A 27,799-nucleotide genomic window follows, 5' to 3' on the forward strand; every position below is an offset into this window, starting at 1 on the left:
AATGAGCTTCAGATTTCACTTGGAAAACCTTTCTATCAACAAGTGATTAAACACTGTGGGATACAATCATTTTCTGTGGGAGATTATTTTATCCTTCTGCTCTGTTATCATGCTGGTGGCATGCCTGGAAGGCTGAGTTTGTGCTGTTGCAGTTTTGTGATCTGGGGAGTTATTTTTTTCCCTTAACTGTAGGGAATTGATTCACTGGGTCACTGAATAGGTTGTTCATTGATTAAATGATCAGTCAGTTGATTGATTGAAAAGCTTTGGGAGGAATTCTGTAACTTCTTCTACAAAAGCTTATTTTCTTCTTTCCATCAAAATAATTGCAAGGAGGAGCTTGGCAATTGAAAGTCCAAGGTCAGTTTAAATATCAGCTCAGCTTCCTCCTTAGAGATCTTTAAATCAGCCCACAAATAGGAAATACAGCATAAGGTCTGTGGTTAGCAAAGTGCAGTACACCTCCCTCTCATACCATACAAATAATGGTCTACAAAAGATACTTACACATCTTAAGATAAAAATAATTCCTGCACTACACTCATCATGTGACTGCAACTTATTGTTGCTTATCAAAGGATGTGAGGGAAAAATTGGCAGTCCCTGAATTTAATATAGGAAGAGCAGTGGTTGGGGTTCTGGGCTTGTAACTGGAAGGTTTTCAGGTTCAAATCCGAGATGAGACAATGCTGTGGTGCCCTTGAGCAAAGTACTTCACACAGATACTGTAGCTCCAGTAAATTACCCAGCTGTATAAATTGGTGCAACTGTAATTTGCTTTGGATAATATATGGGATGATCAGGAAGATCAGCCACAGATTAGAAATCTTCCACACCAGCAATGGCAAAAGAAATTTCCAGTCCAAGATCACGTGACATTGAATCCATCATTGTTACATGAGCCAGAGATGAAGAGCCACTTTAAAAACCAAAATGAAATCTAAATCACACGTTGCTGGAGAATCTGTTCAATTTTGGCTATGTTTGGATTCAAAGTCATAACTTTGATGTCATAATCGTCAGAACACTAGACTGACAAATACTCTTCAGAACCTGGAAAGTGAAGCATGCTTGTCTGATGAAATTTCCCGAATTAAAAAGAGGCAGGCTCTGGATTAATGAACTGGTAACTTTTTACTACTGCTGATAGACTGTCTCAATAATGCACAGTATTAGCCAGCAGCCAGCAGCCAGATCACCCTGCAGCTCCCAGCTGGCAGCCCACTGAAGCACAGCAGCTGTGAGCCTGGTCAGTACCTGGATAGGAGACTCCTGGGAAAGCTAAAGTTACTGCTGGAGGAAAAACAGCCCTGCTGTTTTTCTGTTGGGTGTCTCACAAGACTTTGTCTAAACACGTCCACCACCATAACATATTAATAACATCACCTTGCCTCAGAAACAGCTCTTCATCTTTTTTCTTCATCATTTTTAGAATATCCACCAATATTCATCCTATAAATGTTTCAAAACATTGAATCACAAAGTGTAACATCCCTCATTTAGTGTATTGTGTGAACTTACAGTTAATAGTTATTGCTATTTATAAAAAAAAGAAAAACTGTGCTTTGTTAAGTGAAAGTTCATGAAGCTGCAGGGTTCAGCCTATTTTATTTTATACGAGTTGGGGTTGAGCAATCTCTTTATTTAACAATTATCCCGTGTTTAAAGTGCATAATCTTTAACCATGATGGACGTGACCGATAAAGAGAGCTTATGAAAATTGACCAGTCCTGGTGTTAAAAGGAGAAAATCCTCGATTCTTTTTCCCCGGGCTGGTATAAAAATGAGCTCAATAATTAATAGCCTGTAACAAGTCCAAGGATTATTGACACTGATCATTAACTGTTAAACAAACAGAAACATTTGTCAATATTATTGACAGCATTTGTGCCAGTTAATGAGTCCATCAGGACATGTGATACATGTGACGTGGATAGAGGGACATGTATGACGAATCAGGACTTTAGCTTCCCCAGTTACCCTCTGACACAATGGGAGCTGACACGAGTATCTATTTCATTTTCACCTGCTGGCTGCGTGACGTACAGTAATAATGCTCACCATGCTATTTTGTCCAGAAAAATAAAAAAAAGGTTACTAGAGTGTCATAAAATGTCCGGGTGTAAAAGAATAGTAAAAGTTGACTATTCTTAAGGCGAGAGCTAAAAGCTACCCTGGTATCGTTTATTAGATCAATTAGGTACAATTAGTTACATGAGCCAGAAGGCCTCTTGTTACTTTAATTTGTTACTTTAATTTGCCAGATGTATTATGGTTCTATAGTTGTGCGGGCTGTTTACTGCGATACTATTTTAAGTAACAGTGTGAACAACACTTTTCAGTGACTATTCATTCAATGGCCTAGGTAGTGATCAGTTACTGCAGAGCAAAAGACCATCCAGACTCTCTGGGTGGGAAAAGGGCAGTGTTTTTCTTCCAGTGAAGAGCATGCAAAAGTAACACTCTGTGTCTTTAGTTTGTGCACTTTGACACATGGGAATAATATTTCATGTTCTAAAAAGACAGTATATTCTCTCTTCCCAAACCATCACAAAAGCTACTGGCATCTGCAAAACTGTTCTCACCAAATTCCTTTGAGGTCTCAAAAGGATACACAGTCCTTCTCCCAACAGAGGTTCTATTAACGAATGCCACAGCTCTGATTATAAGACATGCAACTGTGAGAGTGACTGAGAACTACAGTAAGTGTGTTATTCTCATTAATTCATACTGCCTTGACATCTTTTACAAGGTATTACAAGACATACTCATCTACATTTAATGTTGCAAAGGAACAAGTAATAGGTTTATTCCATGCTGAAAAGAGAAGAAAGAAAACACAATGTTTCGGCCGTGGAGCCTTTTTCGGGTGTGAGAAAGACAGGGCAGTAAGCAAAGGTAATGTAGCGGGAGAACAAAAGCTGGGAGAGAGGAGGAGCTGGAGGTGGGAGCAGGGGACAGAGAGAGAGGCCAATCAGGTGGTGTGAAGTCAGGACAGGTGAAGAGAGGTGTGAAATGAAACCTGCAATGAATAGAGAGAATTTAATTTAATGTTGAATATCATGATAATTAAAACACAGGACACATAACTTCCATATGTGTTGCTTTTCCAGCTTGTTAAATAGTTGCAGGATTCAAACATTTCATGCCCTACACGTCCCTTGAAATATAAATGTATCAATCCTCGTCACCGTCATCATCATCGTCTTTATTTTGATTTGCTCCTTTCATGACAAACGACCTCACACCACAGAAAATAAAATAATCTGATTCAATACGAAAGCAAAAGTTAAAACTGGGGGAAGGGGAAGCGGCCTTTGAGAAGACAAAAGGGAAAGATGAAGTCAGAATCCCAGCCACTGGGAACCTTTTGAGAAATGGAAAAAAAAGATGTGATCCAAGCAAAAGATTAAAGGTCTGAAAGAAATGGAAAACAAAATGGAGCAGGAAAAAAACTGGAAGCACATGGCAGTGAATCTGGCCACAGGTTAGTCATACTCTATACGTTCTAAGCTATTGAACTCAAGAGTATTGAAAATGACAAAGTCCTGTGAATGACAACAGGACTAAGACAGTCCCCAGTACAAGGCCTTTCATTTTAACTGAGCTGCTCACTTTTCGTCTCTAACCGATCAGAATGCAGTCTGAGGAGCTATAGGAAACAAGGCAGTGATGATGGCCAACTACTAAGACAGTTACTATGTGGAAGTGCATTTGGAAGTGAGAACTGGAGGCACTTCTTTACCCAAAGGGTTGCGGGAGTGTGGAACAAGCGACCCAGGTATGCCCTTCAAGCCGACCCCCCCGGCTTCTTTCAATGAATGGCTGGATGAGATCCTCAGATCGATTATTAACTACCAAGAAGGCTGAATGTCCTGCTCTCTTTTGCAAATTTTCTAATGTTTCTGCCTTTTTTGCAAAACACCAAAGCAATTGTAAAAAAATATATACATAACGGACATACTTATACAAATACTGTACAATCCAGAAAAGCAGCAGACCCACAGATCAACCCACAACTTAGTTAAAATAATGCATCAATAAGTCATATTCATCATGTTTTTTGTGCATATTTCTGGAACCAAATATTCTGAACCTATCTAGACTTATGATAGTGTATATACTGTAGGCCCTTCCCCTAGAACAAACTGAAAAATGTAACATTTTTAAATGTAAAACATAAATTCAATTAATCCACCACCTAATTCAAGTGGAGCAATAGCTCAGCCCATGATCCTCACAAAGCAAAGCTTTCTTAAAATAGCGCACAATGGTGTAATTGTATATCCTACATACTTATAGTACATCAAACAAATCCCCATGTAATTTTAAAAGACACTGTCTTTCACTTCAGCTACTGAAAGCCACAAATGTGGGTGTCTGGCCCCATAAATACACCATAATATAATGGTAACCATATAATAAGAAAAGGTTTCAATACCATTTATTTTAGTCTGGTGTGTTTAAAGCAGTTAACGAAATGTAAACATATATGTTTTTATGACACTTGTAAGCCTCACATAAGACAACAAACAAGGAGAACCATTTACGCGGTGTGGCAAGCTTGATTCCACATTACAACAGGAATATTCTGAGAGTCTTTGAGCTTTTCTTCAACACAGACACTGGTTTACTCACTGTCACATAATGGATTATGGAGCGGGAAAGGCAAGGACATACCTTCTGAAAGCACAAACATGTCACACAGTAACCATGATTACAGCTATTGCCCTGCTATAATCTATACTGTGCTTGGCAGTGGCAGGTGCAGAGGCTGCCTTCTGTGCAAACAAACTTCCCTTTTTTTCTAAAGCCCTTCTGAGTAGGAGTCAAGGTTTCTGTTCCTCAAGAGATGTACAATCAGATAAAAGACGTTCTAACGGGAGGGAAAGTCCCTGCTACGCAGGATATTGCTTGTGATAGAATACTGTATAATTTTAAACAAAGTGTAACATACAGTACAATCACATCTAAAAATCATAAAAGTGTTTTACCAGTGTGTCACAACTTAGAGAAAACACAAACTACACCATTTCGTTACTGGTAGTTTTATATCTGCAATGGAGATTGATTTTCATAAGGAGGCTTCAGGAACCAGTTTGGATTAAACTGCTAATGCTAAAGTCCGAACGATAGCAGGCACACTGGAGGCACAGAAATTTTAATATGTAAAGCACATTGTTTACAGTATTGTGAAGCTCACAATCTGCTTGTGCTTCTTCCTTCAATCAGGGGCTGATGTTGCTTTATCAGGGCAGAAATCTTTCATGGTCCCTGTCTGGCATTGGTGTTTTATAATACTGCACTCTTTTATAATTCTAAGAATAATATTGGGATTTTTTTTGTTTTCTCTACAGAAGTGGTGTTAAATTAAATTAAAGGTACAGGCAGAGGCAAAGGGACATTAGAAACACCAAGTGAGAGAAAACAATATTAGCAGTGAAAGCTAAAATATAATTAGTAGAGAGTCTGTACTAGGACCACTACTCTTATCGATTTATATCAATGATGTAATTAGGGGAGTACCACAGGGATCTGTACTGGGTCCACTGCTTTTACTCATTTCTATCTATTTGATCTAGATTTTGGTAATAGTAAACTAGTTAAGATTGCAGATGACACCAAAACAGGAGGAGCTTGCAAAGAAACCTCAAAGACATTAAGCATGAAGTCAAGGCTAGCAAAACACCTGGCAGATGACATTTTAATCTGCACTCTGCTGCAAGCAGGTGTCTAAAACATAAACTTTATATATGAGATGGGAAATGCCGAGCTTGAAGAAGCCATCTATAAGAAAAGACGTAGGTGTTTATGTTGAAATATAAATTTCATCTTTAAGACAATACAGGGAAGCAATAAAAAAGAAACAGAATGTTAAGATATACTGTAGGTTAAAGTATAGCATTTAAATAAATAATTGAATGTTAAAAATTATACAATGCCATATTGGCTATCACATTGTAAGAAAAGATATTGCTGTTATGGAATCACTCCAGACTAGAGAGACTGGAGACATTCCTGTGCTCCAACAAACATCTCACACTGACAGGCTCAAAGAGCTAAACTTTTTTCATACTGTTCATACAGGGATGACTGTCAAAGACATGAAGATCACTCTTTGGACTTCTTTGGAATCAACAGCTGAAATACGAACCCAAAGATACAAGCGGAACCACATTCGAGTGCATTTACAGCTGAGCCCAAATGGAAGGCACTCTATACAAGACATAGTGGGAATCTAGAACAATCTAATCATGTTACCCTGGCTTCTTTCAAGAAATGTCTGGATTAGATGTTTGGATATACTGTATTAGCTATAAGCAAGCAGTTGGGCTGAATGGCCTCCTTTTGTTTGCTTAATCATGCTTTTATTAAATATAATAGAAACCTGTGAACAGTAGATTTAGTAACTAATATGTGTCTCGTGTTACAAGTACTTGTTATTGATGATATTTAAGTAATTAAGCACATCTTTGTCATTTAGTATTGTCATTTTATGTTTAAAAAATCACTAATCCAGGCTAAAATTTGACATAACACATCTATGCAGATGCAGCATACACAGTTCTGCAAGAAAGCCGTTTCAAGGCTGCTATGCCTTTGAGCCTCTCAGTTTTTGGAGATTTTAGATTAAGTGCCAGGAGTCCTAGGGTCCCTTGTACAATGTGATGTAATACAGCCGAGTTAGAGGCTACTTTCTTCCCATTGGACTGATAATTAATAAGCCACCCAATCACAGCTCTTCTTTTACTCTCACATCTGAAGACTGGACAATCTGATGCTGTTTTTCCAGTCAACTGAACTGCAGCATCCTGACTGCTTGTCTGTATACTTATTTGCTTATGTTTATTTCTATATAGTGTGCTTGAAATCTATGGCCAATATATGGCAACACATTTGTACAGGAGGATGCATGGTTTCATGTTTTGATCTGTATTTGTATGGAGTACAGCTGCTGCTCTAGAGCAGTGTTGGTGAATTAGAGATTACAGATACAGTAGACAGCATAAAAAGCTGAAGAAGGCAAAAACATGTTTCTCAGTTTATCTGTTACATTAACAAATTCCTTAAAAGAAAATACAACAAAAATGTAGGTTTTGAGTATGCAAAGGTTTATACAGTATGAATGTTTTGAGCATGGTTACGAGTTTGTGCAAACTGAGAACCCTTTTTAGCTGTGACTTACTTCATTGCCTTGAGCTTCAATCAAATATCTAAATATCTAATAACAATAGCAGCAAACACAGCAAAAACAGCATCATGGTTCTAAGCTTTCGTCTGGCATTTCACTGTTGTGTTATTTTAAATGAGCCGGATCACGATCAGAAATGCTTATCTACCCCCCCTCTCCACCCTCCCCCTTTCTTCCTCTGCTAACAGCTACCGGTCTGAACTAGATAGTTCCAGCCTCAGCAGCACTGAGATCGTTTCAGCTGCTTTTGTTCAGAAAGAGCAAGAGCTGCATCTCCCCACAGATTCTGGCAGCACAGAGTCTGCTAATGTCCTCACACCCAGGATGTGGTCATTAACCTGGTGCAGAGGCAGATGAAGCTCCTTTACTGTATATACTCACAGGTGCAGTTAATTCACCATATACAGGCAAAGGCAAGCCTATGGCATACTGTAGAACTCCACAATTTAACAGCTTACACAAATGGGGGAGATGCTTTTCCAAGGTGTCTGGATCGTGTTCATAATTCCAAGCAGATTCTGGACATCTTTTCCACTAGATTCAGTTTTTTTTTTGTTTTATTTAACTTCAGAATACCTCACTGGTAAACATTTTTAAATCACTTCAACCTCTGCGAGCTGCCTAATGAAATCTTCTTATATACACAGCGAGCTCACAGAAAATGAGAAGGGAGTCTGACTCAGGCTCTGTCGTGCACAGTGGAAGAGGTCACAGGAAGGCCGCCCCTACTGTACCCAAGCAGAGCTTGACAACAATAACAGGTTTAGTGCTCTTAAAAAAATAAATCGCTATTAATTTGAATAAGTGATTAAACAGACACCCCCCACTGCTAAAATATTTTGAATGTAAAAAAGAAATAAAGAAAATGTAAGAAAATTGAACTATGAAGTATGATGATTTACTTCAAGCGGTTTCACAAACACAAATTTATGAGCTTCCTTTACAACACAGCTGAAATGCTTGTTAAATAGTAGCGATAACAGCATATTTCAGTTTTTGAAGTTCTTTAAGATATCTACTGACAAATAACTTATTTTGTCTTTAATAGGTTTCTGTATAAGCTAAAGAGTTTGCAATAAAAATACTAATAGGAAAAAGATGTGTATCATTTGTAATCCAGCAACATTTAAGGGTCTTAATACTTTTACAAGGCACTTTATATCATCCATTTTTAAGTTATTTGATTTTCTTGTCTCTAAACCCACAAGAAAATACAGAAATCCAGCAAAGATTAGGCCAGAGGTATCTCAGCACTAGCTACCTCTTACCGACTTTCATCTTTCACAAATCATACCCTATAATTAAACTTCATCTATTGAAAACCTGAAAACAATATTAAATTTATTTGCAATTACATAAATTGTAAGATATCAGGATTTCATTTTTCTTGTGAAAAGGCTATTATTTTCACATACAAACTGTATATGATTTTGGAATGAGAAAAGCTTTTGTTTGAATGACAGCCTGTCTGTAGGACATTATTTAATACTTTGATTAACGTTTCTTTAATTAATACCCACTGTCCTCATGCCATGATGAAGATAATGCAGTAGATAATATTGTCATGGCCTGTTACTATATTATAAAGTTCCTCAAAAGGAGAAGCAGAAAATATGTAGTTTCCTAATTGTTTCCTTAATATGAACATGCTTTTATTATTGTATTTTACATGTAACTGCTTCAAGTTTGTTCAAATGTTTAATTGTCCTACTTTCTCACATAAAATATTTCTGAATATAGAGGCAGTCTGAGATTTAGAATAATGGCTATAACAAAAAGTACATAGCTCTAATTTGCAATTAGATTTGCAAATATCTGTTGATTTAAGATAAATTAAATCTTTCGAATCACATTCCGGGTATGAGCCCAGAGGAACTGATTTGTCATGGTGCCAGTTTTCCTTGAGGTTTCCCGAAGGCCAGCACTGCTCACACGAAAGCAAGGATGGAAAGCCGATTAAATGTCAAATTTGTTCTAATTTACCGTGGAACATGCCTGTCCTGTATGGCTTCTAACTACACTATCTCTGCCTAATACCTGAGATTGGTGCTTTTTCAAGCCAAGTCATGACAAGGTTAGAGCAACTATTAATAACTACAAAGCCTCTTGACCTAGAAGAAATTATCGCCTCATACTTTGATGTAACCATATTAATCCTTGAACAGCTGAAGAGGGTGAGATAATAAGAACAATTCTTTGCATTTATACTGTAGCACACTTTTTACTCAGTAGAATCCCAAAGCCCTTCACTAGAGAAGGGGAGGCTGACATTCGCTCTACTCACCCCTACATGAGTATCATGCAGAGGTCTTTCTGTACTAGCAACCAAGGTCCTGACTCTCTGTGGTCACCCCGGCGTCCTGGCCAAATTTCCCTTTGGCCCTTACCAATCATGGCTTCCTAATAATCCCCCTCTATGAATTGGCTTCATTACTCTGCTCTCCTCCCCACTGAGAGCTGGTGTGTGGCGAGCGTTCTGGCGCACTATGGCTGCCGTCGCATCATCCAAGTGGGGCTGCACACTGGTGGTGGTGGAGGGGATCCCCATTACCTGTAAAGCGCTTTGAGTGGAGTGTCCAGAAAAGTGCTATATAAGTGTAAGCAATTATTAATTATTATTATAACACACTGGATGGTCTCAGCGAAACTGCTGCACATGCTGAATTAAGGGGTAAGTTTAGGGACACCAGATTCTGCAAGCCCAGAATGGAATTTAGCCAGGACACCGGGCTTAATAGTGAGATTCAAAAATGAAAAACCCGTTTACAATCAAGATGTGCAATGGGGTAAATGTCTCTCACAAGTATTGGTCAGATTTATACTATGTTACATAACACAGGCACATTGCTTAATAACACATATTTTTACTTTAAAGTGTTGTATCATAAATAGCACGATGTTTTGCTATAAAGGGCGCAGTACGTCAGTAAATTTCAGTTTTGTTTCCGGCAACAACCTTCTTTGTGCTCTCTCATCTCGTATTGTTATCATATAAACACCACAGCCTCTACAGTTCCTTCACAAACAGTACCTACAGTACATTCTGGAGTTTGTTCTGTTAGTATGTCATGACAATGAACAGAACACTGGTGATAGCTGAGGCACCATTAACTTCTGTCCTGACGTTTCAATAAAAGACAAACATATGAGCTCGGCTGCTCGTCTCTTGAGCATATTTCTTCAGTTGTGCTTGATAGAAGTCTTACTGTACACCACAGTGAAAGGCTGCTGTGTGGGTTGCTATGGGGGAGGACGATTACAGGTACTGTAGACTGAATTACAAAGGTCAGCTTGTAGGAGGCAGATGGTTTTGAGCTGTATGGAAACACAGCCTGCACAATTTCAATTCTTAAATTCAGTACGCAATGGTGAGAGAAGTGTTAAGGGATGGGCGTTCTTCCTCCTTCCTACATCCATGAAGTTCAAATAGCACCAGGCTCTGGATTCAAAATACTCCCATTCTTAAATCCACACTGCTTTTTATGGGGATTTACACTACAGGGTCCTGCAATAGTACCCAGACCCACAGAAGAAAACTGACTACAAAACCTTTTGCCATGTTTGCAGTATCACCTAAATGCTTAATTGCTCCACACAGAAACTGAGAGGGGTTTGCCCCTCTGCCACACAGGCCATGAGGAATAACCGGGATATGTTTGGCTCCTGGACATTTTCTCAAAGTATTCATAGGCCTAACAGCTGCCTTCGTAACCAGTTTCTATCCTTGCCCGGCTGCTCAGCTTGGAGGGACAACCTGATCTATTCAGTGTCTGGTTGGCTTCCACTTCTTAACGGTTGATTTCACCATGTTCACAGATATTAAGAGTCTTAGAAATGTTTTTATACAATGATTTGTGCCATTTATCTCAACTTTATATTTGTATTTGAAAGTCTTCGTAGTTGATTCTTCGCTTTGAAATCACTGCCTGACTTGGGCACCTCACAGAGGTAGGAGTTATTAATCTAAAATCATATGAACCACCATTACTGTACACATACAGAGGCTACTCAGTTAATTGTTTGACTACAGTAGTTAAGGTACACCTAGGTTTATCACAGAAAAAAGGTTTAAATACCTATGCAATCATATTTATTCCGTTATTCTTTCATATTACCTATTTATTTCTATTTTTGGTTTTTGCTTAGAATGTGTGGAGTAAGATAAGATCACTTTATTAGCCCTATACAATTTCTTGCATTAGGAATTCATCTTTTCACATACCTCAGCTTGAGCTCTCTATGAGACACACAGACAGGGAGAGAAGCTTAGGGTCAGAGCACAGGGTCAGCCATCGTACAGCGCCCCTGGAGCAGTTGGGGTTAAGGGCCTTGCTCAGGGGCCCAACGGAGTAGAATTCCTCTGCCAGCTGTGGGATTTGAACCGGCAACCTTCCAGCCACAGGCGCAGATCCTGAGCCACAGAGCCACTGTTCCACCCCCAAAAAAATGCTTCATGAATTTGTGTGTCATCCTTGCGCAGGGGCCCTGCTAATCTTCTCTGTATCGTTCCAATTTTAGTACATGTGCTGCCGAAGTGAGCACATTATTGCAGGATTCCCAGAATAGTAGGTTATGCATATACATCAAAGTGTCAAATGTGCATGAGTCGGAATACTTCTGCAAAGCACTATAAATTCCAGCACATTTTGAACTGGACGACGTTGTCACCAACACAGGCTCGTCAAAAAAAAAGAAAAATTCTCTGATTTAATTTACATCACCATAAATCGCACTGAAGCAAGAATCTGAACACAGTCCACATTTTAAGAAACAAACCTATCATGACATTCTGGGAATCCTGCAACAATGCAACGTATGAGGTCTTCACAAAAAAAAATGAGTACATGCTATTCTTAAATATGTACAACATGTCTATTCTTATATTTGACTTTCTTTTGGTGCACTTAAGTTAAATGATCATTATCACCAATCAAATTAGATTTAATTTACTTTAGTCTTTGAGCGCCTTTTCAGAGAAAAACAGCACAAGCGTCCTAATGGTCACACAGTAAGCCCCTGTGTAACCCGATTTCAGAGCCCTTCTTAAATGGAGAGTAAAAGCTCTGGGCCCAGATGACTTACACACTATGCAACAGAACCTGGCTATTTGCACTGTAACCCCACTGGTTTTAAAAGGTCAAATTCATAAGGACCTTAAAGGCCTATTTCTAACGCACTGAAAAGTGATGCTTAATTAATGCATATTTTTATAAGAATTATATGTCTAATCCTATTTGATTTAATCCACTTTTAGTTGAAGTGTCACCTGAAGTGTCAAGTACTGTGCATTGATTAAGCTTCATACCTCCACAATGCCAGGCTGTGCTGCAGGTCTTGGCAGAGTGATTCAATGGGAGTGGTGGTCGTTTGTGGAGCTGTTGACTCCATGTGGGACATCTATGGCACGTTGCTTTCTTTCTTTTTCTTTCTCATCCCACATATGCGTCTCATATTTATTAATGGGTTCATGGTGTGTTAAGTGTCCTGTGTATAGTGGTCTGTCTTTTAACTCCCCGCAGAGCAAATTCCCCATCTAGGACGATAAAAGTAAGTAAAATGTAGAGCAGGCTCTACTCCCTTTCACAGGTACATGGGTTAAAACTGTAGGTCCTGTCTGCTATGTAAAGGACTGTGGGACCCATGTGAATAAACAGAGTCATTCTGGACAGACTCTACAGTTCACCTGCTGCGGCTCCTCACGATGGCTACAGCCTTACCACCCATACACTTCAAGTACCAGCACCATTATACCTCTTTCATGCTGTCATAAATGTCACAAAATACCCTTCCCTGCTCAGCAGGTAGAAACGTCTGTTTCAATAATGAGGGCAGGGAGACTCATCTGAAGCACAAACCTTCCAACAGCCAAGCAAAATTGCTCACTAATGAAGTTCGCCAATTAGTTCAAGCAGGGAGCTGTGTCAGCATGTGTAGACTGCAAAGGCACAGGTAAAGGTTTATTCCATGCTGAAAAGACACACCCGAAGAAGGCTCCACAGCCGAAACATTGTGTCTCCTTTCTTCTCTTTTCAGCAGGGAATAAACCTTGACTTGTTCCTGTGCAAGTTATGCAATTAGTTCTGTTGGGAAACAATGTGTCAGGAAATAATACGTTTATCAATCAAATTTAATAGCCATCACTTTAATCCTGATTAATTGTAGACATCAGTCAATCCCATATAATATTATATTACAAAAGCTACACTCTGCTTCTCAGCAGTTAGCTCCTTTACGATGTGCCGCTGGTAATTTATAGATTACTGAGGACTGCTTGTCGAGTCACTGCCTACTGACACAAGGCAATAAAAGTTGTTTCTCCTGATGGCCACCTGTTTTACAATAAATGCTTTTGGTACCATCAGACACGGTCGCACACTTCTATAGTACGTGAACGAGCTGACTCGGCATTAAAGGAATGCGCTGCTTATTCGTGTTGAGATAATAACTAGAGACTGGCACCACTGGTGTGCTCTACCCTGTTTGTGTTTCTGCAGGAGGTATAAATCGGTCTGAGCAAAGACCAGCTGCTGTAGGACTAGCACTTCCTGAGACCGAGCAGGAGCCAAACACTTGTTTCCCTGGGGCTGCAGACACTGTATGCCCATTTTAAGTCAATGCAAAGAATACAAACTTCATTATGTCAATTTCTACATTGCTTAATGTATGCAACTGATATTTTTTCCAAAGCAACTTACATTTGTACGTATTTATACAGCTGAATGTTTCACTTGTACCATGTAAGTGAAGGATGTTCCTTAAGGATGCAATTGGATTTCCCCCTCTGAAACAGATCTGGGACAGATCCTGAGCCTTAAGCACTACTGCACCCTATAGCTCTGATGCACACACTGCAACATGCATCAGTGATTAAGGTCTTCAGCTTTTGGTCTTGTTTAGCTTATTTTGCCTTGCAAAGCGGGACTGGTCACAACTATGGAGGCATTGGCCCTATGCTGATATTGGTCTAGCATGAAGCTGAACCTGTTTCTATTACTGTAGTATGTGCTCATATAATTGTGAAAATCAGAATGATTTATTTTAAAAAAGAACTGAGTTCTAAAACATTACTATCCAAACCTACAGTAGCATTTCACAGTCTGTATGATGGTTTTCAAGTGATTGGAGCACTGCTCCAGAGTCCCAGGAGCAGGAAAGAGTATCATCACAGATTAACTGATATTAATTGTACAGCAGCATTCTTTCTGGATCTTCTCAACCGTGAGTTATAAGATCCATTAAAACACAGTTGAATTTTAAATCACTCTCACTTCATATTGAATCCTAAAAAAATAAAATAAATAAAAACACAAAACTAGAAGATTGGTGTTACTATGCATTTAGAAATAGGTGAGCCATGGCCTCATAAAAATGAGTCCAGGATTAAAGACCTTTTCGGGGGAACAGTATCTTTAAAAGGTGCAACGTTATGTTTCATTCATCATCCGGCACAGCAAATGTGAACTCATTTCTCACCGCGTGTTACTATGCCTGCGTAATTTATGAATGGCTCTGAAAGTGCTGAATAATGTAAATCCATATTAAGTAACACATGTGGATGCTGGGAGTTTTGGGTAAATATCGATCGGTGTGGCGTTATTGTTCGCTTGCCTGAGGGGCCTGGAGAGGCTCGGCGACCCAGCGCCGTGTGTGTGAGAGGAGGGCGACACCAGCTGGACAAATCGAGTATTACTTTTATCCAAGTAAGTCCAGCACACTCCAAAAGCTGAGCTACCTGGACTATTGAGCCTACCCTGAGCGCATGTTTCACTTAGACTTGATTTTACGCTTAATTAAGGCTAAAAAATCCCGGATAACCCAGACACCATAATCAGCACAGTCAGATGAAAATGAAAATGAACACATTCACTTTAACTGTGCATATCTAGGACGAACTTCTAACTTAATGGCGCTCATTTCGTTTCTGTAAACCCTGTAGTGTAATATATAAAAGTAACTAATAGGAAAGAAGAAACTGAAAGGTATATTTACCAATGTGTTCTTTTTTATACGTTTCCACGTGTTTACAGGTTTTAAGATGTCGGGACGAGGAAGATACGATCTAAAATAATTAGCTGGATGGAAGAGCAGTTAACCCAGTCAGGTGTACCGTATAGTACAGTATGTACCTGGAAAGTAAATTAAGGTTGAACGTCGTTAGGTTTTACAGCTCATTTTCTATGGCAACGCCCGAAATCACACAAAACGAAAACTGTTCTGACCGTTTTTTGCAGTACACATAAAAAAAACCCGACTGATCCTATTTTTCTGCTACATATACATTACTGTAGGTGCTACTGCTCCAATTGAGATCATCAGTATTCTCAGTATTCCCAGTGCCCTACCAGTCTGGCCGGCACGCTCAGACAAAAGCTAGATGTAAAAAAAACCACACAACAGGATGACATGGACAAAGAGACTGAAAATAAACACGGGCAGTAATTATAGTCTGCCTATTTTCTTTCTCTTTTTCGGGGGGAGTCCGGGAAGTGTGGTACAGTACTTTACGGGAAGTGTTGACGTTCCTGACTCTTTCCTCATTTCGAAACTAACAATTTATTTTCACTGTTATGTAATTCCATGCAGTATATACGCGAAAAATCTGACGCTTTGTGTGATCAGAAGCAGTGCGGTGTAAACACGGTCGATATATTTTAACTAGGCCCATCATTCCTTTAGTTTCCGAAAGTTACTGCAATTCTAATTTTATCGTGAATATATTTATTCATTGCATGGTTACAGCGGGAATGTCCTTATGAAGAAGACTAGTTTCCAAGTCAAACTTATTCAATACTTTTTGGGTTTAGCATACTCGAGCTCCACAATTACTGTATAGCTACAACATTAATCAAAATGGTCCACATGGGAGAAGACATTCATCTGTCCATTTCTGCAACATGAGAAAATGATTTAATAAAATTAATTAAGGTGGTATGCACAAGGCTCATGATTTCAATGTATATAATTACAAATAAATCAGGTCTTCAAACTGAAGAACTTGGGGGGTGATATTTGATCCAGGCTTCATGTTTGACACACATGTGCAATATATTGTGAAAACATCATTCTACCACCTCAGAAATATTGCCAGACTACGTCCTATGTTTTTGACAACTGTAGCTAAAAGCTGGTAAATACTTTATTCTCTAGAATTGATAAATGCAACACCCTACTCTCTGGGGTATCTACTGTAAATCCACACCGGACAAACATCAGTATATCCAGAATTCAGCAGCCCGAATCCTGTCCTGGAGTCTTTGCTATTGTAATTGCAAAAGTGACTTTCTCATGCTCACCTATGAGACTCTAGATGGCTTGGCACCTCAGTACCTTCTGACTTACTATCGTCCTACTCCCCACATCGCAACCATCGTTAGTGTGACTGGACTCCTGTCTGTCCCCCAAACCCGTCTGCATACTAAGGGTGACAGGGTCTTCTCCTGGTGTGTCCCAGAGCTTTGGAATTCTATCCCTAAGGATAACAGAGAGTCACCAGTCTGGATATGTGTCTGTGTCCTGTATTTAACTGGGGCAGACTGGATCAGGGTCTGTGCCCCTTTCCTACTTTATTTCAAACCCTTAATGTACAGTACCTGCGTAATTCTGCTGTCTTCTCTCATTGTGTCATTCTTTTCATAATGCAAGACACTTTAGAAGCACCATATGAAATAAATGTTTCGGTACAGTACTTTTTCCTCCAAACTCAAGTTAATCTTTTATCTTGGATTAGAGAAATCTACAGCAGAAAGCTCATTCTGAGTGTCAACCATAAACTACACATGTGAGGATTTTTTTTTTAGAAAGTCCATAAGTCTGTTAAAGTTTTCACTCATAATGGCAAGGGTACACAGAAGATACAGTAACAGGCTGCAGTTTAATGTTAACCAGATAGGACCCGTGCAGTGGTTCTGAATCAAGGTTCCTTTTGCTAACTGCCGGGTTTTCAGAACCTACTGTATTACAAAATACAGCTTTCAGAACATTTTTTTACTCATTTCGAAGGCAGCAAACATTAAATGACACAAATACAAATTCTGCAATTTCCCTCATGGGATCAATAAAGTATCTACTGTATCTACAGCAAAAAACCACATGAGAAGAAAAGGCGCACTAGCACAGTGTAGCTTGGCTGTGTTTCCTTCTGTAAGGACAGGTGCTGTAGATGAATGTGAATTATTAGTTCATCAAAACCTTCCACAGGAGCACACAACACCCCCAAAGCACAGACAGGTACTGTAAGTCACAGGCCACCCTCCTCAATATCTAATTGTAGTAGGGACATTTTTTGAAGAACTGAAACTATGAATTAAAAAAAGGCAAAGTCAAGGAAAGTAAATAATGATGTAACAGTGCGATTAAGGTCAAAGGATGCCCTGCTACACGTGTAGGGATGTTTATCTGACTTAGTTCTTTTAAGAGACCTCCAGCTACTGACTGCTGGGAAGTTAATGAGTGTTCGGGTTTCAGTCAGCTGGCTTCCATTTTTGGGTCTCGAAATGAACAAATGTTGACACAGCTCTGTTTGCGGGCCAGGAAATCAAAGTTCAATCCAATGTTTGTAAACAAACACATGCTTGTGGTCACACATCTTTCCTCTTTAAACATGCTTTTGCACTGATCCTAAAGGAAATCAAGCTGTGCTGGATTCATTTTGCCATAGACATTTCTTGCTCACCGAAAAGAGTAAAAACTAAAAACCTCAGATGATTTCCTGCCCATGACTGCAATACCTTGTCACCGATCCTGTACAGTGCACACTGAAACCTCCCTTAAGTAAAGTAAAATCGTAAGCCAGGAAATATTTATTACAGGAATGTTTATGCACAGTATATTTATATACGTTTATAACAAAACAATTTTGCTATATACATTTTGGTATATACCAATACCAAAATGAGATGACATACATTTCTTAAAAGGGGCCTTTAGGGTTATTCTGGAAGCCAAAGAACAGACATGAATCCAGAGGAAAAAGCTCCATTAACAACACTCCAGCTGAGCTGCAGACAAATGGGCAAAACTGAAAAGGAGAAAAACAGCCCAACTTGCAAAGAACCCATTAAAATATGTCTTCTGCTCTCTTTTAACCTATAAAGTCACATTGCCTTTCATTTTAACTGAATAGAAGGAATCACTATTAAATACAGAGGAAGTGCATCTTAAAACTGTTTATACCGCACGCACAGTGAGCAGCTGTGCTTCAGGGGAATTCTGACTGGCAGGCAGGCTTGTATGGAGTGAACAGACAGAAAAGTCATGGAGGATCAAAAGCCGTCCTTAATTCTTCAGCATTCATGTAGAGTGTGTGATTGTCTGTTCAGCATCTCTAACACTGCTCAGCCTGAGAGCCTCAGGCAACCTACGGGCTACTGTTTGTGTAGCTAATCAAATTTCACAAAAGATGCCTATCTTCTAACCTCAGAACAAAAAAGGTTATAAATGAGAGGAGGTCATTTGGCCCCTCTAACCCGTTGGGTAGTTAGTAGGTTATTGCTTCAAGAATCTCAGCCTTTTCTTGAACGAAGCCAAGATGTTGGCTTCAGTGACTTACAGCAGTTGTTCCAGACCTCCACAAACCAAAAGTCATCTTCAAGGGAAGGGAAAGGAGTCTGACAATAATGTATTCTGGGATTGTTCGGCTCACTTCGTTGCTCTATTGGTTTTAGAGGGAGAACACTTGACAGGGCATTTGATCCACATGGCCTTGGTCTGAAAAGAAAACACGGTAACTATGCCAGTGTCATTAAACAAATGTGGCATGCTGAACCCACACGCACGAAGGACATGAGTTTTTTGAACTGTGGAGCAGTTTAACTTCGAGTTTGGTGTAGTGTTTGCACTGGAAGAGCTCCAGGTTTTCTTCCAGCGTGCTCTGTGTGTGAGGGCCCATTAGCCTGGCCTCAGTCATGAACTCAAAGCCCCTGACAGCTACAAAAGGAAAATGTTTGCCTTTCACTGCTATTTCCCTCAGGCCCCAAACTCGGGGGTTTTCAGAGCCAGTAGATGTTCAGAGAGATGCCTTTTATTTAAATGGATTTTTTTTCACAAGTTCACTGATGGGGGTCTCAACAGACGTTCCCCTCGAAACCATGCTCCTGCCTGAATCACAGGGAGACTTTCAGGGGTAAAATTGCTTACAAGATGCTACCATGTCATGCCATAGAGAACTGAATGGGTAATTGGAAAGAAAATACAATTAATTTAGAGGTTACTGGCTGTACAGTAAGGGTGCTGTGCACATGCAAGATCTGCTGCCCGATGCAAGTTCCGTATTCTACAGGAATTAGAGATGGGAGACACAATGCCAGAACACTGATACTCACTTTTTGTTCCCTTCGTTTCCCCCACTCTCTTGAACACACCTTGGCCACAGTGTCTTTTGTGTTTTTTGCTCCTTACATTTTTAGCTTTCACAGTGCAACCGACCTCTGCTTGGTCCTTTCCCACCTGCATGTCGCCACAGCCCCTCCCTCAGCGTGAGGACAGAGATACAGTAGCGGAAATGCAAGATCCCAGCACATGCTTTGCACTCAGTTCTACGCAGCAGGAGAAGGAGTACCCGGGGTCAGAAAGGTGTCCGACATTAAACAGACGCTTGTTCAAATTACACTGACAGAAACATGAAACATGAATATGGTACCTCAGTGGATACAGTACTGGTCGCTGCAGTGCTTATCTGCAGTTCGGCTGAACTCATTATACAGACGAGCCAGTGCAACCCAGCCTTTTTAATCTCTTTTCTGTCTGTTCACATAAAAAATTCAGCATGATGAAGTATTGCACAGGCGGCTAAATGCCACAGGGGAGTTTAACTAATTTGACTGCGCTTTAGTAACATGGAATATCTTTCCTGCATTGGATGAAGGAAGAATGTCAGAAAGGGAAGAGCATAAAAACAGAATCGAGAGAAGGGCATCCAGTGCACCTTGCTTAACCACTTTGGTAGTTAGTAGATAATAGATCAGAAGATCTCATCCAACTGTTTCTAGAAAGGAGTCATCAACATGACTGGGTAGTTTGCTCCACACTCCCACAACCCTTTGGGTAAAGAAGTTGCTATCGTTCATAAAGACTTTCAAACCAGAGATAAGGGTCCATTAAGAAAACAAAAAGGAATATTATGACAATGTTCTTGTGCATTCAGATTCAACATCCTGAAATGCTTCCCATCAAATTTGATGTAATCTTAAAAGGCGTGTGAGGTTTAATAGGTTTTAACAGAAATATTTAGTCATATTTACCATTGACTACAGGGGCTGTGCAGAAAAAAAACCCAACAACATTCCAGATCCTCAAGGAAACCTGCAGTATATCTAATACAGCAAATTAACACTGTAAGAATAGTCAGTAGGATGTAAAGGTTACTAATCTGTGTATTTTTCATAAAATAAAGTATCCTTGTAAACAGCCCATAATATAATAATCATAACCGCTTTTTCACTTTAGAAAAAAAAACCTGGAGTTTTCACATTCTGGACTATAACTAAGGCTACAAATACACATACTGTAGGTGTGAACAAGTCTATTAAAATGAGCTCCCAAACAATGGCTTTTAATCCCTGGAGCTATTCCCCAGCCGTGGAGCAGAAATGCAGAGAAACTGAACTGGTGTTGAACCAGCATAACCTTTTCTCTTGCATGTAGACTGAAAGGCACAGAACCCATGAACTGCATTACCAGACATACAGTATTTGCTTCACTTGAATGAATGAATTAAATTAATTGATGCACTGTTGCTGGATTTTCACTATTCTGAGCAGCGCCAAGGTGAAGCAATGAGGATATTTTTTTTGTAGGAGAAAAGAAGATAATATACTGTATGTATTCTTATACGTGTTCTCTATGGATAAACAAAACAAGGGCAGCCCTCCGAAGGAGAACTGTACGTTCGCTTTGCTGCAAGATGAATAATACTTCCACCTGCCCCCTGGGAACCCGTGTAGGATGTACTTCATTCTCAATGCTTCCTTCCTTTCTCACACTGCTCCCTGTGTCAGAGCTCCGACATGAGAAAGAGCAGGAGAAAGAGAACACCGTTGTCTACCAGTGTTTCACAGGAGCCCTTGCACCGGCTGACTCCAGTTCCCTGAAGCTCCCCCATCTAGTTTTGCCTTGAGAGAGCGGTCAAGGTCAGAGACGCCCCTACCCACAGTGCACTGCAGGAATTTCAGTGCAGTGCTATCGTTTCTCACACAGGAGACCTCTTCCTCACATTGCTGTTGCTCCCGAGAGCGAGGCAGCTCTCCCACAGAGCTGCAGTAAAGGCCCAGCTGTATTAAAAGATCTCTAGCTCTTCCTTGTACATGAGAATTCCTGGTGACGCAACTTTTATATATACAGTATTTACACTGCAACTTCTAATCTAGGATACTGGGCTAAAGATCTGGTGTAAAACAAACTCCTAAGTGTAAATAAGCCGGAACAGAAGACAATGATGGCTTGGAAATGTGTAACAATGAGGCGCAGTGTGCACTGTGATGTGTCTGACCTCCAGTTAGAACCAAAACTGCGCTGTAAGATGGTGGACCAGTAGCTGGTCCTCATCCACTGGGACTTAAATATCCAAATTTCTAGCAGGATGGTGGCCAGGGGCAGTGCACTGCATGAGGTGCTGTCTGCTGGGCGGGCTATTTGACCGAGGACCTGACTATTGGGTGTTGTGCTGCAGCCGCTGCTGAGCAGTGCTCAGACAACAGGTTGAGAATCAAGAGCAAGACTTCGGGGATCTTTGGGAGATCCTGGAGAGCTGAGACAGGGAGCAGAGAGAGAAATGTGCAGGCAGGCAAGAAGTAAGGGAGTGAGAGATAACCACGCTGTCGCTGATTGAGGACTGTCTGAAGAGACCAGCAGGAGAGGAGCTGCCTGGAATAGCAGGCAGCAGGGTCCTCTCGGGAGACACAGACAGAGAGTTGGGGTTTCCAGCAGTGCTGGTGAGAGATCTCCAATGGAGAGGCGAGTCTCCGCTGGATCGGTGCTAGCTAAATGCGACGGGGAAAAGGCCGTCGTTCAGAAGCGAGCAGAGCAGTGGCCTTACATCTCTAAAAACTCAATGTCGCAGCGCTGATCTAGCAGAGAGCCCAGCCCTAAACAGCCTGCTCACTTAGATGGCTGACCAGTGGACTGATGGCCCGATGAGACAGGAGGTTGGTCAGATTGTTAGGCGGCCCGATCTCGTCCACATGGGGCTGGTGGATCGGGCCGCCTCTCAATTCGCTGGCGCGCGGGTCGCCCCCGGCTACGGCGGGACACGAGCTGCTCCCAGCTCGGGCGTGACATTTGGTCTTTAAAGTTCCCGTTTGTGCAACCTGTTAAGACAGGGGTGTTAACCCCCATGTCCCGGCCACATTGTGCCCTGGCCTCCCTAAATGCCCCTCTTGATTCAGCTGGTGAGAAGATGCTGCGTAGTGGGGTGGAAGCAGGGATGAAAAGTGCTGTACAAAAGCAAAGGGATTATTTTTAAGTATGGGTGTCGCTGAGTGTTTGGTCGCCAAGGGAATCAACACCAAACAGTCCTGGGCCTGGATATGAACCACTTATCTTACATTAGTGTTTAACACCCTTGTGGTTGCAACCTTAAACAGCCATAAAAGTAAAAATAGAGCTCATCTACAGTACATGAGCTCTGCATTACGTCACAATTTTTAAATGGCCTGCCCCGACATTTCCACATTATTCTTGACTTACTTAGAAAGATTGTCATATCCTGCTTGTGAAGAATGGAAATGCAGTGCTTTTCAACACACAGTCCAATAGTAAAGAAAGGAATAAAATGTTTCAGTGCCAGAGAGAAAGACAGAATGATTCTGCCGGTGGGGTCAGGAGCTCTGACAGAAAGGACTGAAGTCTGGGTGCCGCAGTTCATACATGCTTCACTGTAGTTCTCCAAAGCCAGGATCCAGCAAGTTTTCTAGGTCTCTTTAATCCAAAAACAGCAGAATAAAAAACCTTTGAGAAGTGTTCAAACTGGTTAATTTAGTGTAACTATTAGCTGATTTAGGTTATTAAAAGCCAAAAAGGTACAAAACCTTGCAGGTACCATGACTGGGGATGAGCACCACTGTGTTACGTTAAGGCAGTTACACAAACTGTAACAAAGACAGGTACTGTACAGGGATTGTACAATTAATTTACTTTCTGCAAGAAGGCAAGCTTTCATCTTGAAAGTTTTTATGATATCATACTGACATCAAATTGTAAAAAATAAAAAATTAGATGTTAACAAAATACAATAAAGTTAACCTTCCTATAGGGATAATGTTTTATTTGTGAATGGAACGATTTGTTTTGATTTGTTTCATGCTTTATGACAACATATTTAACAGCACATGCTCCGCACTCCGATGTTCTTGCTTCAACACCAACATTGATGACCGATTTGCTAAAAAGTCAGTAACAAATTAAAGAGCTACATTGCAACCAAACAATTCCGGCCTAGCATCATCATCATTAACAACATTACACTGTGTTACTTTAATTATTTCAATTTCTCCCCCTGCTTCTACAGCATAAAGTATGTAAATAGCAAACTGAGCTGTAGAGGTCTGTACACTATTACTTAACCTTTGCACCCTTGTGAATAACATGGTGGTAAGCAGAAATGTGTGTGTATTTGTATTTATTTCAGTTTGTCTGATTAGTTATTGATTAGTTATATATTATTATTACCAAGAACACACAGTTCTGTAGAGGCAGACAATAGGAGCAGTACAAACAAAGTACAACTCGCTGGAGTACACAGGCTGTATCCTGCCTTGCACCCCACTGCGTGCTGGGATAGCCTCCAGCTCCCCTGCAACCCTGTATTGGATAAAGCAGTTAGAAAATGGACTGATGAATGGATGAATGTCTACATGGACCTCTAGGAGTTCAGAACTGTATTGCAACTCATGGTCCTATTTTAAGTTACTATATGTAATTAGGTAGAATGCATTGGATTACATTGGATTCTTTTTCGATGATGTGCTTGTGCATTCCTGTATTGCTTTGGGGCACACTTATAATTGACATGTGCTGTGCTGCCATTCAGATGAAATGTTCAGTCTAGGTTCTGAATTAAAGGATCTAAATCCACACCGAGCAAACTTCAGTATGTTTTCAGTATGCAGATTCCTGGCCAGGTCTTGTGCAAGTGATCACATCACTCCTGTCCTGGAGTCCTGGCACTGGCTTCCTATTCGGTTTAGAGTCGACTTCAAAATCCTCACGCTCGCCTGAACACATTTGTTCTTTGATCTGTGAAGTGCTTTGAGAAGCCAGTTTTAAAGGCACTATATAAAATAAAAATCATTATTATTAGTATGAAGAGTATGGGGCTATTAACGGCTGTTGTGGTTTTAAGGGTTAATGCCTCTTCCTTCGCTGCCTGCCCCCAGAGGGTGTGACTGCCGTCAGGGGGAGTTTCTTGGCAGCTGTGCAGACGCTGGGAGGGGAAGTGAATCAACCTCTCGTGTACCAGGACGTCTTCCTCTCGCCACTTTCTCACACAGCCCCTGCACAAGCCCTCCCGCAGCCCGAGCCCGTTCTCAAGACGGGTCAAGGAAAGCTCCGCTCCGCTCCCAGCGCCATCGACGAAGAGTGAGGAATGAAAATCCGACAGGACCCGGTTTTCAATAGTCCTGCACAGAGGGGCTATGGCTCATTCAATTTGTTAAGGGTCCACAGTATGGTGACGAAGCTACTGTATTTTCTGTTATAAAAGCCTATCTGCTGCCACTTGACGCAAAGGCCTTTCTTCAGTTGGAGACGAGCGTGCCCCAGGTGTTCTGGGGCGAGTGTCTGAAGGAAGGTCAGCCCCAGGGAGAGCAGTGCCCTGTGCACTAACCGAGAGGCCCTGGAATCCTGCAGCAGGATCTGGAATCCTGCAGCAGGATCTGGAATCCTCCGGGATCTGGCTGCTTGCGGAGCCCCAAAAAGCAGCAGGCCAGCCTGAGCCCATGGTTTCCTCCCCCTCCTTATAAATCTAACTGTTTAAGAACGTCTGGAGGTATATTTAGCTGGTAAAGTCTGAAAAGTGGACACAAACCTTGGAGGAACATTCATTTTTGTGCTTCCTGTGATTGTTAACAAATTCCACCTATTTAAATCCTCTTTAAGTTTATTTACCAGTACCTTAATCTTAATTATATTTATAGAAGTCTGGTTTATAGAAGTCTGTGGAATTGTAACACCAAGATATTTAATGTCTATTTTGATCCCATCTAAACTTAAACTTAGATACTGTATATCTTGTAGTACTGTCTGACCCGCTGTCAAACATACTGTTTAATATCTTGGGATCAGGATACAGTTGGAACTCCTGGAACTGACTGATTTATATCTGTCAGATACAAAATCACATCACGTCTGTACTGTATATATTTTTATTTTATGTTCTTCTTCTCCCACCATAACTCTTTTTAGAATATAAAGGGGTGGAGTTCACTTTTTGTTAAGAGAAAAAAAAACCTTTAATAAACCTCTAAACACAAGCTGTATTTAATCATTAATCATAATTCAAGCATTAATATTATTATTTTGTTTAACTCATCAAACACATATTCTAAGGCAAGACACTTACCCTTGTAAATTAAAGGTTTTTTTATTAAAGGTAATTTCCTTAACAAGGAACATACCTAAACTTAATTCAATCTTTAAGCAAAAACAAAAAATTCAGACCTCTAACAATGCAAACTGTTAGAACAAACAGTCCTATTTTTAATCTCAGGAACGTTTGGCAGGTTTGCTGACTGCAGATTCATACAGTGTGTCCCTTTAGTACTGGACACATGGCGGCCAAAGGCTAGATCTTTATAAAAGGCATTATGTTAACACTTCCAAGAGAGCAGCCTGATCATACTTAAACACATAGAGGAAAAAAACTTTCCAGGAAAGTACACTGAAATTGATTCAGGCAGAGACCCACATGGTTTAGTCCTATGCACTAGCGAATCACACTTGTTTGAAAATCATTTGATTTTCTCTAGAAAGAGAGTCTAGTGCCCTGGGTGAAGTTCAGAAAGAACAGGAGCACATTCTGTTCTACCTGTAGGGGCTTATTGTCTTATATGGATCTGGACCGTAGAAGAAGAAGAGCACAGCTCTGAAGACTTCACGACTTCACTGAGGAGACTCGGATCTGAGAGCCGATTCAATAAAGTCATTCCCAGTCAAGACATAACAAGACCTATCTGGTAATCAGCTAGAAAGATAAGGCTGCGCTGCACAGGAAAAGGCATCTAATACTGCTGCTTTAATTTCACTAAAACCACTGGCTTCACAAGAACTATAGTCAGCTTACTGTTCTATAAACAGACAGCTGTCTGCTCAGAGATCTGTTGCCTGTCTTGGAAGCCATCATATTTATGAGCCCTGTGTCAGAGTGAAGAACAATGAGGATAAATCGTACTATATGTCCACTTACATCATGTTTTGCTCGCCAGTTTTTTGCCTGTTATCAGACATCTTTCTGTAATTAAGATGACAGACATGAAAAACGTTTTGGCTGTGGAAACCATTCTTGCTTTGGCTTGAAGTTACCTTAATGCTACATTCTGTAACACGGCTAAACTGTGGACTTCTCAGCTCACCTTTTATTGCTGCCACTTGCTGATTGCACCCAGTAATGTGCTTTATTGCTGCCTGTATGACGAACACTGATGTGGTACATACACACAGAGGAGGCAGGGGTTCTGTCATGGGAAATTTCCACTGTAAGGAGTTTAGTTGCCTTATTTGACAAACCCTGTGACTGCTTTCTCTTTGCGAAATAAAATGCTAAAGAGCACGCCAAAAAACATGAAAACATTCATGAAAACATCAAATTATATTTGTAACCCTTATAGTACTTTAGCTGCCTACTTGTGTAATGTTTAATCATTTATTTCTTGGGGTGGAAGGTGAAAGAAGCAACAACAATTTACTGCATTTACTGCAGTAGAAAATCCTATCAAATCAAACCAGCAATAAAGAAAACCTCCAGCTACATCTTACAGCACCGCCTGTTGGCGATACTACATATTGCAGGCTGAAGAAATTCCGTAATTTTGCAGAAAAGCAGAAGGAAATTAGATGCAATGAATACCAGCTTCCAAGTCATTCAATTTCCTAGAAATGATGACTTTTTAATCTTTACCATGCAAGGCAATATATGCACAGATGACGTTGCTATGGCAAGACAGCTATGACGAAGCAAACCCAGGTAATAAATTGATAGAGAGTGTGGTTCCACACAGAGACTCCTGCCAATACGTAGGAAACAAATTTCTGCGGTTTACTTTGTGCACTGACTCAGCAAATCATTCCAGTTACCAACAACAGAAATAAATCATGAAGGATCCACAATACCTGAGCTGTCAAGCTCGTTCGTTTTCTGTATTTTTTTTTAGAACAGTGCAAAACCAGCATTTGAAACAGTTTTAAGACAAGTTTCCAGAGATGTCTAAAAAAAGAGAGGCCCTTATTTTTTCAAGCAAAAATGTCAACAGCCCAAAAGGAGTTCAATGTCGGACAGGGGGAAGCTGAAGGCAGTAAACAATCCTTCTGATTCAGCCTAATTCATAATCATCTGTATACTGTATGTTACTGTGTAATATAATATAATTCTCATTAGCATGTACTATCATACTCAGGACA

At 40.4% G+C, this 27,799-nt stretch overlaps 1 protein-coding gene and 1 non-coding gene across 2 annotated transcripts in view; both read right to left on the reverse strand.

The window, feature by feature from the left end:
• adgrv1 (adhesion G protein-coupled receptor V1) overlaps window positions 1-27,799 on the reverse strand; it is a 186,981-nt gene that overhangs the window by 52,395 nt on the left and 106,787 nt on the right. The window lies entirely within an intron of this gene.
• Window positions 11,633-11,734, reverse strand: LOC148837281 (U6 spliceosomal RNA). Its single transcript, XR_016090909.1, has one exon. It is a non-coding gene; the product is annotated as a U6 spliceosomal RNA (small nuclear RNA).

The sequence above is a fragment of the Atractosteus spatula genome, chromosome 3 (genome assembly GCF_055471065.1).
Source record: "Atractosteus spatula isolate fAtrSpa1 chromosome 3, fAtrSpa1.hap1, whole genome shotgun sequence".
Lineage (NCBI taxonomy): Eukaryota > Metazoa > Chordata > Actinopteri > Semionotiformes > Lepisosteidae > Atractosteus > Atractosteus spatula.